The following is a 13529-nucleotide window of genomic DNA, read 5'->3' as shown; positions in this document are numbered from 1 at the left end:
ATGAAATACTTGGTGCCTTGTGCTGCCCAAGACCTGTCCCCCTGAGAGCCTGCCTTCACATGACTGCCAGGGCCTTCAGTGCCGAGGCCGCTTTCCGTGGGGACCATCCACATGTGGAACTTATTTCTAATTTTAAAAGAACAACAGACTCCCCATCCCCTTTCCCCTCCCTCCCCCACCTCCTGCCGCTGCTCCTGGCTATGCGGTGAACACCAGGCTGTTGCTACCTCTCGGCTTTGCCATCGTGTCCAGCCTGGAAATTCTTGCTGGGCTATCTTCAGGGGCCAAGCCAAGGCCCTGGCCCCACCAAGGAAACCCATAAGCACCTCAGCCTTCCCCATCTCTGCCCCCTGCATCCCTCTGACTTCTAGGCAAGCTGATCCATGCCACTCCCTTCTCTAGCAGCCGTCCTCTGCCTGTCCTTGGCAGGGCTACGGGAAAGAACACCATGGCCCAAATCTTTAGATGGTTTGGACAAAAATTAGAGGGGGTTCAGTCGAACTGTACCTGCTGTCCCAGCAAGGCTGACACCTCCCTGAGTGTGAGGGTCTCCTCCTACAGACAACACCCCACTCATGGCTGCTCCTGCCCAGACCCTGCACTTTCTAACTCCTGGGATGCACTGATTGACTTTGTCCTCATCACAAACCCATTTTACAGGTGGAGAAACTGAGACAAAGAGGCTGAGTAACTCATTCAAAGTCCAGTGGTATAGGCAGGACTTGACCCAAATTCTGACCCCAAAGCCTAGCCCTTGACTGCCCCCTAGAACTGCACTGGCTAGGGTTCCATGGTGGCCACCTTCTAAGACTGCATCACAGCTCAGGGAGGGGCTCCAGGACCACTTACTTGCTCTTAACATTGGCGACAAGGATGTGCTTTTGCAGATGTTGGTTTGTTCATGAGAAATTCGAGTCAGATTTGAGGGGGAAAAAGGAAAAGAGAGAGAATATGTGTAGAGCCATTATGTCTAATTCAGCTACCAACACACTTCTCTGTGGGCCTCTTCTGGCTCCCGAAGCCCCCTCCCCAGCTGTGATGTCACCAGTCAGCCTCTGCAGTTGACAGCCCTGTGATTTATCATCAGCCACCTGCTTTCTCACTGCTGGGGATAGCCAGAGCCCAGAGCAGGCCCCGCTGGTCTGGGCAGCAGCTGCCCCCTGCCCCACTTCCGCCCTTCCTTCCAGACCTGTGAGCTTTTTGAGATTGTTTGCATTTTGGGAAATGCCGGTTGTCTCTCCCAAATCTGCAGATAGCAGCATCTCACTATCCAGGGTTGGAGTTTCTAAACAGTCAGATAACCTTGCTCGCAGAGAAACAGCCTGAACACCATTTACAGAGAGCGACAGGATTTAATGAGATAAAGCCTTGGGCATCCATGAACCAATTTATGTTACGAGCCGTGATGAAATGGCTGTTTTCTTAATAGATACCCAAACGGAACACAATTCAGGGCTCTGAGAGCTTCAAAGGAACTTCTCAGCTCTAGCCTCTTGAAATTTTGGGCAAAATCCGAACACTTATCAGTCTTACCACTACCATGAAAATGATATGTTTTTGTAAAATTATGTGGGACCCACTTGCCAAGGGGGAGATGCCCTACATGCTTTGGGGGCTCCAAGCCAGCACCTTCAACCTTTTCTCACATAATGTGAACACCAAATTCCAGTACCACTTTCTAGAGGGGAGACTACAGATGGACGGCTTGTCCTGGAGAGGTTGAAATGGTGGGAAAGGGAATAAAAAGCATGCTCTCGCTTTTTCTCCAATTCCCTGAACTAGCTGATTTCCTAAAGACTCCAGCGTAGCTAGATTGTGGCAAGTGGGCGACCGAATACTGACCTAGTCCTTGAAAAGTAAAAAAGGTCAAAGGGCACCCTTCCAACCCCCACTGTGTGACAATGACCTCCTCAGAGAGCAGCCTCATGGCCCCCCTTTGAAAAGGCACAGTTATCCCCCGGTGTCTGTCTGTTCTGCCCTGCTTGGAGAAATGGCTTCCTTCTCTGAGTTCCTAAAACATTTATCATCCCTACGATTTGCCAGGCAATTAATCATGCCCTGCCTTGAATATCTCTTCTATTGTTGTATCAAACGGCTGTTTAACCCTTATCAGCAGTGCAGTTTTCGACATCTTGTCTTTCTAACTCGATGTGAGCTTCCAGAGGGCTGTGCAAATGTCCACCCGTGTCTGTCTCCTGTGCCCATGGTCCAAACACATCTGGTCATCACCATCAGAGGGTAGGACTGTGTCCTGCCATTACAGGTAAAGTGTTTAGCATGCAAAATGCTTAGCACAGACACTGGCACCTCACAAGGGCCCAAGAAAGAACCACTAGTGTTTACCTTGTTATTCGTATTATTATCTGGTTTACAAGAATAGCTACTGAGCACCCTCCATGCCGGGTGCTGCTGAAGCCACTTGAAAATGGTAGCCGTGAATTTCCCCAAAGCCGTCTGGAATCCAGTTGGAAACTCTAGCTGTTTCTACTGAAGGGAGACACGTATCCCCTCACTGAGAAGTCTTTCCTCAAAGGCCCTTGGTCGACATCAAGGACCCTGCAAATCTAGGTGAAGTTGGTTGTTTTGGTCTCCAAAGCGGTGTGTGACTTTCACAGAATAGAGGATTTGTAGGTGGAGATCCTTGTCAATCTCCGCCCCAAAGGAGTCAGAGAAACGCCAGAAGAGAAGGAGCTCTCCAAAGAGGGGTGGGCTGGGCTGGGGGAGCTCAGAACAAACCATGCCCACCGTGCCTGGAACTCACTCATGTCCCAGCTACTGCTCTCACTGGCCAAGGAATAAGGTGAGACAGTACAGAAGGTTGAGGTCGGAGAGCTGGGTAGATTTAGGAAGATACAGAGTTGGAAACTTTGCTGTAGTCACGTCCAGTCAGACCATCTGATGTAACTTCATCCACGCCAGCCTCCACCTTCTTTATAAAAGCTCCCTCTGGTTCCTGTGTGGAGAATGTTTAGGGGTACAGGAGGGAACCCAGGAGTCCCGTGGGGGACTTTCACAGTGGCCCAGATGACCTGGATTGGACCAGGGAGGTGGGGGTGGGCAGGGCAAAGGAGAGCGAGCAAAGCCAGGGCCTTCTGAAGCCTTCCTCCCGGCCCCTGGACCCCAGCTCAGGGTCCCTCCACTCCCTCCAATCCCCTTGTCCCCAGCCCTCCTCGCCCTGTATCGGGGCTTCTTGTTTGCATGTTTTTGGCCTCACGGATGGGGGGTTCCATGAGGGCAGAGCCCTGGTTTACTTGTTCCTGTTCACTGACCCCAGCAGGAAGAAAAGGAGGCCCGGTCTTGCACACCCTCCCGGCTGAGCTCCTCACAGTCCCTGCATCTGCAGCCTGTAACGGCCAGGCCTGGAATGAGAGGAGAAGTCTGATCTCCCAGGCTGTCAATTGTTCCATTCTAACCCAAGCATTCTGACCCATGCCGCATTCCCGCCTGGGGTTTATAACTCTCTTTGAGTCCACTCTGCAGCCCACTTCCCAGCGAAGCCTGGTTGGAGGGCAGCTGAGACCAGCCCCAGGCCCCAGGAGGAAGGAGACCTACATCTCCCCAGAGTACGCCAGCCCCGTGGACAATGGATCCTCTGTCAGCTGCAGCAAACATTACAAGGCCCTAAAGACACTCTGGCCCTAGTGAGCCTTTTAAGAAACAAAACAAAGTTTTAAAACACACATACCCAACAAAACACAAAGTGAAAACTGCTGATGCTGATGAAGATGATAGAATCCAACATGACCTTACCTTCACCAGGCCCCAAAAGAAAAGAAATGTGATGTGTGGCATCTCTAAAACGACTCTGGAAAGTGAGGGGGCAGAAGCAGACCCCACTGAGAAGGAGCTCCATGCCAAGGAGGAGCAGGGCTGGAGGCGTGAGGACCACCAGGAGGACGTGAACAGCAGCAGTCTGGCTGCTCTTCTGGGGTCCTCTGGGCCTGTGGGAAGTCCTGGGTACCCAGGGACATCTGCCCATAGCCAGCCAACACCCTGATGACCCTGGGAATCCCTCCAAATTCCATGTCCACTGGAACCTGAGTGAGCTTATTTGGAAATAAGTTCTTTGCCAATGTCATTAGTAAAGGATCTTGAGGTGCAATCATCCTGGTTTTAGGGTGGGCCCTAAGTGCAATGATGGTGTCCTTCTGCGAACAGAGGAGGACACAAGACACATAGGGAAGAGGGGCCGTGTGAGGACAGAGCAGCGACGGGAGCGATGCGGCCACAAACCGAGGAATACCAGGAATTCGCAGAATCCAGAAAAGGCCAGAAGGATCCTCAGCTAGAGCCTTTGGAGGGAGCATGGTCACACCTTGATTTCAGACTTCTGGTTTCTGGAACCGAGCCTTGGCCAAGTGAATACATTGATGTTTATGTTTTTCCATGTCAAGGTTACATGATTTATGGATGATTTTCTAGCCACCAGCCAGTGGGTTGACCACACCAGTCACTTGCCTCCTGTGCTTACCTAGGGAAAGCAGAGCCCCCACTGATCGGGGTCGGGAGAGATGCAGAAGTAACTTCGCAGAGGACCGATGAGCTCATGCCGGGGACATAAGTTGCTATGCGGCTTTCCACAGGGGAAGAGTTATGGACAACTTCAGAGTAGCAACCAGGATTCGGTGAAATACTTAATGCAAAGTACTGCTCTATAGCAACCTGACAGCCCTGGCCTTGTGGCCGGTACTTCCCATGGAGACCACTGCAGGTGCACTCATTCTTCATTCTTTGGACAAATATTTATGGAGGACCTAAATATGCCTAGCACTAGGCGTTAGGCCCACCGTGGTGAGCAGGCCAGGCCAGCTCACATCCTAGTAGAAGAGTCACGTGAAGGAAATGAACAAGGAACCAGGACAGAGACTTACAGGAGAGAGTGTGGCTGGAAGGCTTCTCCGAGGAAGGGACTTGCGGACCTGAAGGACAGGAAGGAGCCAGCCATCAAATGAGCTAGGGCAAGACCATTCCTGGCCGAGGCAGCCAGAGAACAGAGTCCTTGAGGTGGGGAAGGGCTTGGCCAGTTCTAGGCATGTGCCCAAGGCCACTTTGGCTAGAAAACAGTAAGGTCTGGAAGGCTCCGATAAGCAGGAGGAGTTTGGCACTGTCTCACCTAGGAGAGGTGAAACTGCTAACACAATGGCACATCACCACCTCCAGGAAGTCTTTCAGGGTTGCCTTTGTGGAGGTGAGCCGCAATATCACAGAAAGCTTGGGCCTACTGTCATGGTCTCAACTGGCCATCATCATCTGTGACTTTGTCTCTTAAGATTCTTTGTATTATGAGGGTTGGGTGTCTTCCCAAAGGCCTCTAATTCTCCTGCCGCCACTGCTGGAATGACCTCCTAAAGGTATCTAATACTCAGCATAGGGTGACATGCGGGTGATTGGTCTGTGATGTCTGTTACACCACTGATCACCAGGATCCGTGTGGCACATCTCCGGCTGGTCAAGTGGGTGGCCCCTTACCTCCCAGAGCCATGCACGGAAAGCCCTTCCCAAGAAGGAGCAGCCCAGAGCTCTCTGTCAACCAGCATTCTGAAGCTCCACATGTGGTGATGGTTTAGCAGTGTCTGCTAGGAGTGTGGGATGGGGAGGGTGGGGTTAGGTGTGCCATGTATTTGCCCTCCTTCCTAACAGAACCTCCTTCCCCTCCCCAAAGCCCCATATACTTTCTAGGTCTTAACCTAGCGGCATATACATGATAGATGTTCAAAACATGTGCTGTTTGATCGATAGTGCATTCAGCAGTCATTTCGCAGCCTAGTGACTGTGAACTTGACTCAGAGAGGGAATGACAGTGATGGGGTAGAAGCATGCGGCTGCCAGATGGGCAATGGGAAATGTTCTGCACACAGAAGTCAACCCTCCTGCCAATTTGGGAACAAGAAGTCACTCATTCGGTGCCTGTCAAGTCCCTCTGCTGTGCCTGCCACTGCCCTTGACACTAGGGTGCCATGAACGCCCCTAGGAAGACACCTTTCTTGTCTCTAATTCCATGAACTTTCTGCAAGAAAATCTTGCTTGCCTTCCCCAGGGGTCAGGTCTTCAGAGGGGAGACCCCTGCCCTGGTATGCTCGGCTCCTGCCCATCCAGCAGAGCAGGAAAAGGTGACTCAGGTTCCATTTGACAAACGCTCTTCTGAAAGCCACCCTTAGCAGGCAGGAGAAAAGCTCCATTTACTGGGGCCTTGTCAGAGTTTCTAGAGCTTACATTCTTTTCTTGAGAAAGGAAAAATATCTGCGGCCCCACACCCGCAGATGCATAAACGTGGGCGTGATTTATGAGTGCACATGGTATCCGGCGCTTTCCCCCCGCTACTGTGAAATCGTTCCTCTTCTCTGACTGAGACGTCAACAGTATGGTCACTGTATATGTTTCCCTACTTTTTCCGGAGTCAAGAACCAGGGGAAATAAAAGAAAAATGCAAGTGTACGGGAAGTCAAGGTCAGGCCATACCCACCACAGTTCGGAGAGCCATAGAGGAGAGCTTTCTTAACGGTCTGCTGGGCCCCATCTGGGCCTCCCCTGGGACGGCGTGCTCCCCTACGGAACCTGATGGCTGGAAACACTCACACTCCTGCCTGTCGCGGCATCTCTCCCTCCACCGCAGGGGCTGGTACTGCCACAGGACACAGAGCAGCAGGCCCCAGAGGCTTCTGGAGGCTTCTCTGCACCTCTGCTGCCTTTCTGAGTAATCAGAGGAGGCCACACCCACTCCAGGACACCCAGACCGGCCTCCTGGGCAATGATGCTCATGGCCCGGGAGTAGGGGGCTGCCTCACACCTGCTGCTGTGGGGCAGAGTCTCTCCTGGATCGGGGCCTTGCTGGCAAATCTGCTCCATGTTGTGTGATGTGCTGCAGCCCTGCGTCACCAAGAGCCTCTTGTGGGTCAGCAAGTCCAGACGGCTACTGGCCATGGGGCACCCTGCAGGGCCTCTGGACACGGAGACCTGTGGTTCTCAGCCAATGGTGATTTTGTGTCCAGGGAACACCTGGCAATGTCTGGGTTCATTTTTGGTTGTCAGAGTTTAAGGTTGAGGTGCTGCTAGACATTCTCCAATGCACAGGATGGCCCACAGCAGACCAGCCCCACTGTCAGCATCACCGAGCCAGGAAAGCCTGGTCTGGAGCCGTTTCTCTCTAGGCTCCCTGCTGGGGAACCCCTCACTTCCATGGAGAACCCCTCTTCTCCTGTCTCTCAGGACTCTCCGAGGGTCAAGGACGGATGCCTCCCCATCGAGAGCCAAATAAACTGACAAATCGAGTGGGCAAAGGACTTACTCAAAGGCCAGAAGCAGCTACCCCACGGCTGCTCCCTCGACCTCTCTCTTCTCATTTTCTTCCCTATTCCATCCTTTGATAGGTGGCCTGTCACATGTTTGGAAATAAAAACAAGTGGGAAAGAGTGCCATAAACATTCCTGGAAAAAAAGCAGGGCCAGCTGGAGGTTCGTTGATGCTGAGAGACAAAAAAGATCAAAAAGGAAGAAAGAAAGGATGGAGGGAGGGGAAGAAGAGAGGGAGAAAAGGAAGGAAAGAAGGAGGAAAAGGAAGACGTGAAGGAGGGAGGACGGAAAGGAAGGAAGGAAGGAGAAAGAAAGAATGAAAGAAAGAGAGGGAGGGCGGAAGGAAGGGCAGGAGGAAGGAAGGAAAGGAGGGAAGGAAGTAAGAAAAGCAGGGAGGGAAGGGAGGGAGCAAGGAAGGAGGGAAGCAGGGAAGAAGAAATGGAGGAAGGAAGGAGGGAGGGAGGAGGGAGGGAGAGAGGGAGCATGGAGAGAGGGAGGGAAGAAGGAAGGAAGGAAGGAAGCAAAGAAGGAAGGAAGGAAGGAAGGAAGGAAGGAAGGAAGGAAGGAAGGAAGGAAGGGTTGGTTCTAACTGGTAAATCTCCCTGACTGCCCTCTGTGTATGTGTCATGTAGAGATGTTCTGTAGAAATTTCAGGAGAAGGGCTTTGGAATCCTTTCATCCCAAGTGATATCAAGCACAGGTGACCATCAGGATGTGGGGATGAGACCACCCAGGTGGTGGGAGCTCACCAGACCAATATTAAAAGAAAAGGCCAACCCAAACCTTCTCCATAGCCGTAGCTGGGAAGGCCTGATTGGCTGTGTCTGGCCTGGAGGAACTGCTCCCCTCAGGAACTGTAGCCCTTCAGGGGCCTGAAGCTTTTCAGAGCTGAAGCGGGAGCCCCTGAGATGCCCACATGTAGATGTTCCAGGAAACAGCAATATCTGACTACACTCAACAGACCCGAAGTCCTCACGGCCTGGTAGGCTCTTCACCTCTGGCCCCTGCCATGCTCCAGCCTCACGGCTTCCCCTCCACTCCCTGCTCTTCCCACTCCCTGTGATACTCTTCCCTGTGACAGCTTCGTGGCTTACTACTGGTCTCTGAATCAATGTCACCTCCTCCTGAAAGCCTTCCCTGACCATCCTTCTTGTGTGTCTCCTGTCCGTCAGAGGCATCCCCAGCAGCCAGATCCCTGCCTGGCACAGAGTAGCTGCTCTGTCAGTATCTGTCTGTGGTTGAGTCCAGCTCCTATTCCTGGCGGCTCTGTGAGGTCCCCAAGGACTTGGTTACAAGGTGCTCTCAGCTGAGTGGCCTTAACTAAGATTATCATGGGTGATGCTGGTAGGTTTCCCCCAAATCAACATGATTCAGTGGTCAGGAGGTGGGAACTGGAGCCAGACGTACCTGAGTTCCATCTTGACTCTGCCTCTCCATGACCTCAGGTCACCCGAGCTCTCTGAAATGGCTTCTTTGTCTGTAAAAGAGAGCTCAGTGAGACAGACTGTTTTCGGTGCTGAGCACAGAAGAAACTGTGGCATCCCGCCTTTCCACTAGGGGAAGCCCAGTTAGGCGGGATCTTGAAAATCTAGATGCTTCATCAGCCTGAGCCAAGAGCCTGGGGATGCTTTTTTCCCAGCAGGTCCTTGGGGACCACCAAATTCTTCCACCCTCCATGTGCCTCTCATTTTAAAAGACCGAAAATCTGTGAAAAAGCTGTTCCCTGCGCATGGGAAACTCAATCACAGGACTTGCATGAAACACATCCCAGAGCAGCCTTGTTTTGCCTTCAGACATGGGTGGCCCCTTCTGCCCACCCCTTCCCAAGGCTGAAGATTGCCTGTTGGAACTTCCTGCATTGAAAACAAAAATCTTCAGTTCCATTGCCATTGTCATTGGCTCAGCCCTGCTGGTTGGGACCCGGAGGGCTGGACTAAGGACAGCAAGGGGACACCAGCCAGGCTGAGGTCCGCCTCTGGGGTAGATAGAGATGCTGTCCCATCCTTGCTCCCAGATGTTCTACAGGCCTTCTGCAACCACCCCTATCCCAGCAGAAATGCCTATCCATTCTCCGTTCTGATCTGTGACGGCTCAGCCTCCATGAAGTGAGAGAAATTAGCATACCTATCACCCCAGATCCATCTGTTGCCTCCAAAGTTTCTCTAGGATGAGGGCCGCTGGCCAAGGCTGCCATGTCTGAGAAGAGCAGCCCTCATTTCACACTGAGCTGCACCCTGAGCCTCAGCCCTGCCACCAGCATGCCAGCCTCCCTGCTCTAACTTCAAGCCCAAGTGCCCTTGGCAGGGGCACTATCCTGCCTGCTGTGGCCCTGCACACTGTCCAAACAGCCTGGGCACCAGAGATTGCCTCACTGGCCAATCACACCGAGTGTGGAGCCCGCAGCCGTTCCCTGCACACAGTAGTTCCTGCCTCGTGTCCACTGTAAAGACTGCCTTTATCACTCGGGAGGTTCATTCATTCACTTACTATTCATTTATTCATTCACTCAGCAAATATTTACAAAGCCCCCACTTTGCGTGAGGATAGTACAGACATGAATTAAGTACACATGATTCCACAGTTCTTAGTGGTTCTGACCAGGAGATAAGGAAATCCTTGTTTGCCATCTGTAGGGCTCACTGTTCTTTCTTGCTCGCCAGGGTGTTCTGGTAACAGCACCCTGATTTTCCTCAGGACAGCACCCTGGTGCTTCAGTCCACACATCGGGAGGCCTGGTCCAGCTCTAGCTCTGTTGTGAGCAGGTGACCAGGCTAGACCAGATGAGCCTCACACCCCGGTGATAGCCACTAAGTGGTCACAGGTATGGGCAAGTGACCCGCTTCAGGCCATTGAGACTCAGTCCTGGGACCCTTACCAGAAGGACTCATGAGTCCAGAAACAGTGGAAGTTGCCTAGGTAACTGGTTCAGGCCAAAGATTGATCTTCCACTAGTCCAGGAAGGCTTCCTGGAGGTGGAACTTCAGGTCTTTAAATTATGAGAGAGAAGAGAGTGAAGCCAGCACTCACGTGTGACCACCATCCACCTACTGACCCATTCGTCCAATGCAGTGGGGGCACACGGCACTGCACGCCGGGCGGGCTGCGTTTTTACCCTGCCATATGCTTCCTGTGTTGGTTGCCTCCAGCCTGTGCACCCCACCCTGCTCCACTCCTGCTTGCGAACTAAATCAAGATCTAAGTGATCACATTTCCACAGTGAGAAAAGACACCAATTGTCCCAGAGAACCAAATACAGGAGGTACTGGTCTTTGTAGGAGACTTGGGGAAGAAACTAACTCTTCTCTGAGGGGTGCTCAGGGCTGCCCTGGCAGTCGAAAGAGCTATCTCCAAGGCCAAACTATGCTACAGAGCTGCTGCGTGACCTTGGGCAAATAGCTTCCCTTCTCTGGGCTACCTGATCTCCAGGCATCTGTCCAATAAATACATTATTTTTTAATCAATTAGACAGAAATGCTGAGGCTTGGAACAGGAGCCAGAGAACGTGAGGCTGACCAGTGACCCCTTGGGAAGGTGGCTGCCATCCATCCTGTTTCCAGAGCCTCTCCCTCTGGGGGACTTCAAAAGCCCTGCCCTGAAATGGCTGCCCTACCACTCCCAATCCAACTTCCCAATACCATTTCCCTCTTTTCGTTTTTCTTCTGTTCCAAGGCAGAACAGGATAGGAAATTGTGTCGAATAAAGATAGAAGTGCTTGATGTTCCTAATGGCATCCCAAGGAAATGAAGCGTAAAATCACACAAGTTACTCAGCTTCACATAATGCTTTTATCACAGGCCTGGACAGAACTCCTTAGCAGGAGGAAGCCTGATTTCCTCGGGAAGATGGAATTCTGGTGAGAGCAGTAGGGAGCTGGGCTCTCCTGGCACTGGTGTAGGATGGAAAGGTCTGTAAGTCACGCCGAGGCAAAAACCAAGACACAAATTGCCTCCCCCCGCCCACACACACAGAGCAAGACCACATTTTATCCCCGCTTTTCAAAGGCAAAGCTGTGTGTGGGCACTCACTCGGCCAACTTTGAAAGATCCTTTAACTCCAGGATGCTCTTAAAATAAAATCCAAACTCCCTGCTTTGTCTTCCAAGTCCAACAAGGTTGGAGCCAGCCTTGGGTTCCAGCTTACCCTGAGCTCTCTCCCTCCTCAAGCCCTCTGGTCTGCCTGTCTCCTTTCTGTTCCTCAAAGACTCCGGGCTCATGCCACCTCGGAGCATTGCCCTGAAGTGCCTGTTGTCCAGAGAGCTCCTGCACAGCTGTCCCCTCCTTCCCTTCAGGGCTCAGCTCAAATGCCATTTGTTCTGAGAAGCATCCCTGAACTACCCCTGGTCCAAGTAGGTCACTCTTTTTGGTTTTCTCCTGGCATTTATCACTCTCTGGGATTGCATTATTTATTCGTTATTTTCTGATTCCTCCTCCCAGAAAGTGAATGGTGGGGAGGGCATGGGGGAGAGGAAGGCAGGAATTACACTGGTTTTGTTCATCATTGTATCTCCTCAGAGTCCACAACAGCGCCTAGCACAGGATGGGTGAATCTGCCAGAGTTCAACTGAAAAAGTAGAAATAGGACATATATACATATCAATTATTTTAGGGGATTTGTTACGGAGAATTGGCTTACGCATTTGTGGGAACCAGGTAAACAGTCTTTGCAAGGCTGCGTCTCAAGTCTGATGCTGGTGTTAGGTCCACAGGATAGGCAGTCGAGAGGAAAGACAGATGTTAAGTAGGGAGGGCGGGAACCCACGAGCACAAGCCAGAGTCCCAGGATTGCAGCCTGAAGCCCATGGCTGTTCTTATTGCCTCTAACCACAGTGATGAGGCTGTCCTGCAGAAGCCTAGCCCTTCATCACAGAGCTGAACACATACACACGGCCGGAAGTCAAAAAGCAGCAAGAAGATACGGGAGAACGTTGCGGGTGTTGTGGCAGCTGTTTCACTCCAGTGAGGTGAGTCAGCAGATCAGCAGCAATGTGTGCCAACTGCAAAACACAGCTGCAGCCTCTCTTGCCTTCTGTATCTTGCAAGAATCTTCCAAGAATATTCCTTGTGGTCCATCTTAACTGCAAACATGCAGGAAAGATAGTTCCAGGAAATGCAGTTGAGTGTGGCCAAGTTAACAGTCTCTGAATCCATCACAGGTCCACGTCAATGCTGATGGATGGAGAGAGGGCGTGGTTTTAGACTGAAGTGTGAACTCCTTATGTGGCACACCAATCTCAGGGTCCAGCCTCTGCCTGCCTATCAGCCACCTATCCAAAGTCTACTTTCTCTCCAAGCCCTATCAGGGTCTCTAAACAGCCGGGCTCATTTGGACTGTCCCCTATGTCCAGAACCCTATTCCTCACCCATCTGCCTGGGTAGCCCTCAGCACCTTCTAAGACTCAAGCTTTAAGCAATACCTCCTTTTGGAGTCATTTCACATCAAGATTGTGTCACAGCCTCAGCTGTATTCCCCTCTTCATTCTTCTATCTGGAAACAACTCTTATCCACATGTCTCATGTCTCTTTCCAGAGATGGCCTAGTCATTTACCCACAAAATGTATATTTCTTTTTTTCTCACATGTAAGACAGCACACAGTATATTTTTTCTGGATCTTGTGATTTTTTTTCTCTTAACACTGTATCTCCAAGATCTTTCCAAATCAAAATATACAGAAATTCTTTATTCTTTTTAAAGGTTGCCTGGGGTTTCATGTGGGTGGACCAAATTTGTTTAACTTGTTGCTTTTTGCTGGATGTTTAAATTGTTTCTCATTTTTCACCAGGATAAACAACACTGCAGTGAACATCCTTACATGTGCCTAGATCATGCTCCTGCCCCTTCTACTTTCAGTGCTCTCTAGGATTAACATAAATATCACCTCCTCCATGAAGCCCACCTAAATCTTTCCTAAATTGGGTTGGCTGGTTGCCCCACTTGGCCTGCTAGGTAGCTACTTTCACTGCAGCACTTACCATGAGATATTGATGTGTCTGACTTGCCCTGTGACTTGTTCATCTGTTAATGTCCTGCACAGTACCTGACACACAGTAGATACGCAATAAATGTTTGTGAATTCAATACACATCAAATTTAAACCCCTGACTTTTGGGGCCTCCAAATCTTGCTCTTTTTTTTTTTTTTTTTTTTTTTTTTTAGAAAGAGTCTTGTTCTGTCCCCTAGGCTGGAGTGCAGTGGTGCGATCTCAGCTCACCGCAAACTCTGCCTCCTGGGTTCAAGCCATT

At 51.2% G+C, this 13529-nt stretch overlaps 1 long non-coding RNA gene across 1 annotated transcript; it reads right to left on the bottom strand.

Annotated features, from left to right (window-relative positions):
- Nucleotides 1-2344: 2344 nt before the first annotated feature.
- On the bottom strand, nucleotides 2345-12109 carry LOC103243567 (uncharacterized). Its single transcript, XR_005234879.2, has 3 exons — nucleotides 11922-12109; nucleotides 8697-8766; nucleotides 2345-2953 (listed from the first exon to the last, which is right to left on the bottom strand). It is a non-coding gene; the product is annotated as an uncharacterized lncRNA (long non-coding RNA).
- Between the last annotated feature and the right edge of the window lie 1420 nt (nucleotides 12110-13529).

Source organism: Chlorocebus sabaeus, chromosome 2 (genome assembly GCF_047675955.1).
Source record: "Chlorocebus sabaeus isolate Y175 chromosome 2, mChlSab1.0.hap1, whole genome shotgun sequence".
Taxonomy (NCBI): Eukaryota; Metazoa; Chordata; class Mammalia; order Primates; family Cercopithecidae; genus Chlorocebus; species Chlorocebus sabaeus.
Note: the sequence above shows the minus strand (reverse complement) of the source record. Positions and strands in the feature narration are given on the sequence as shown.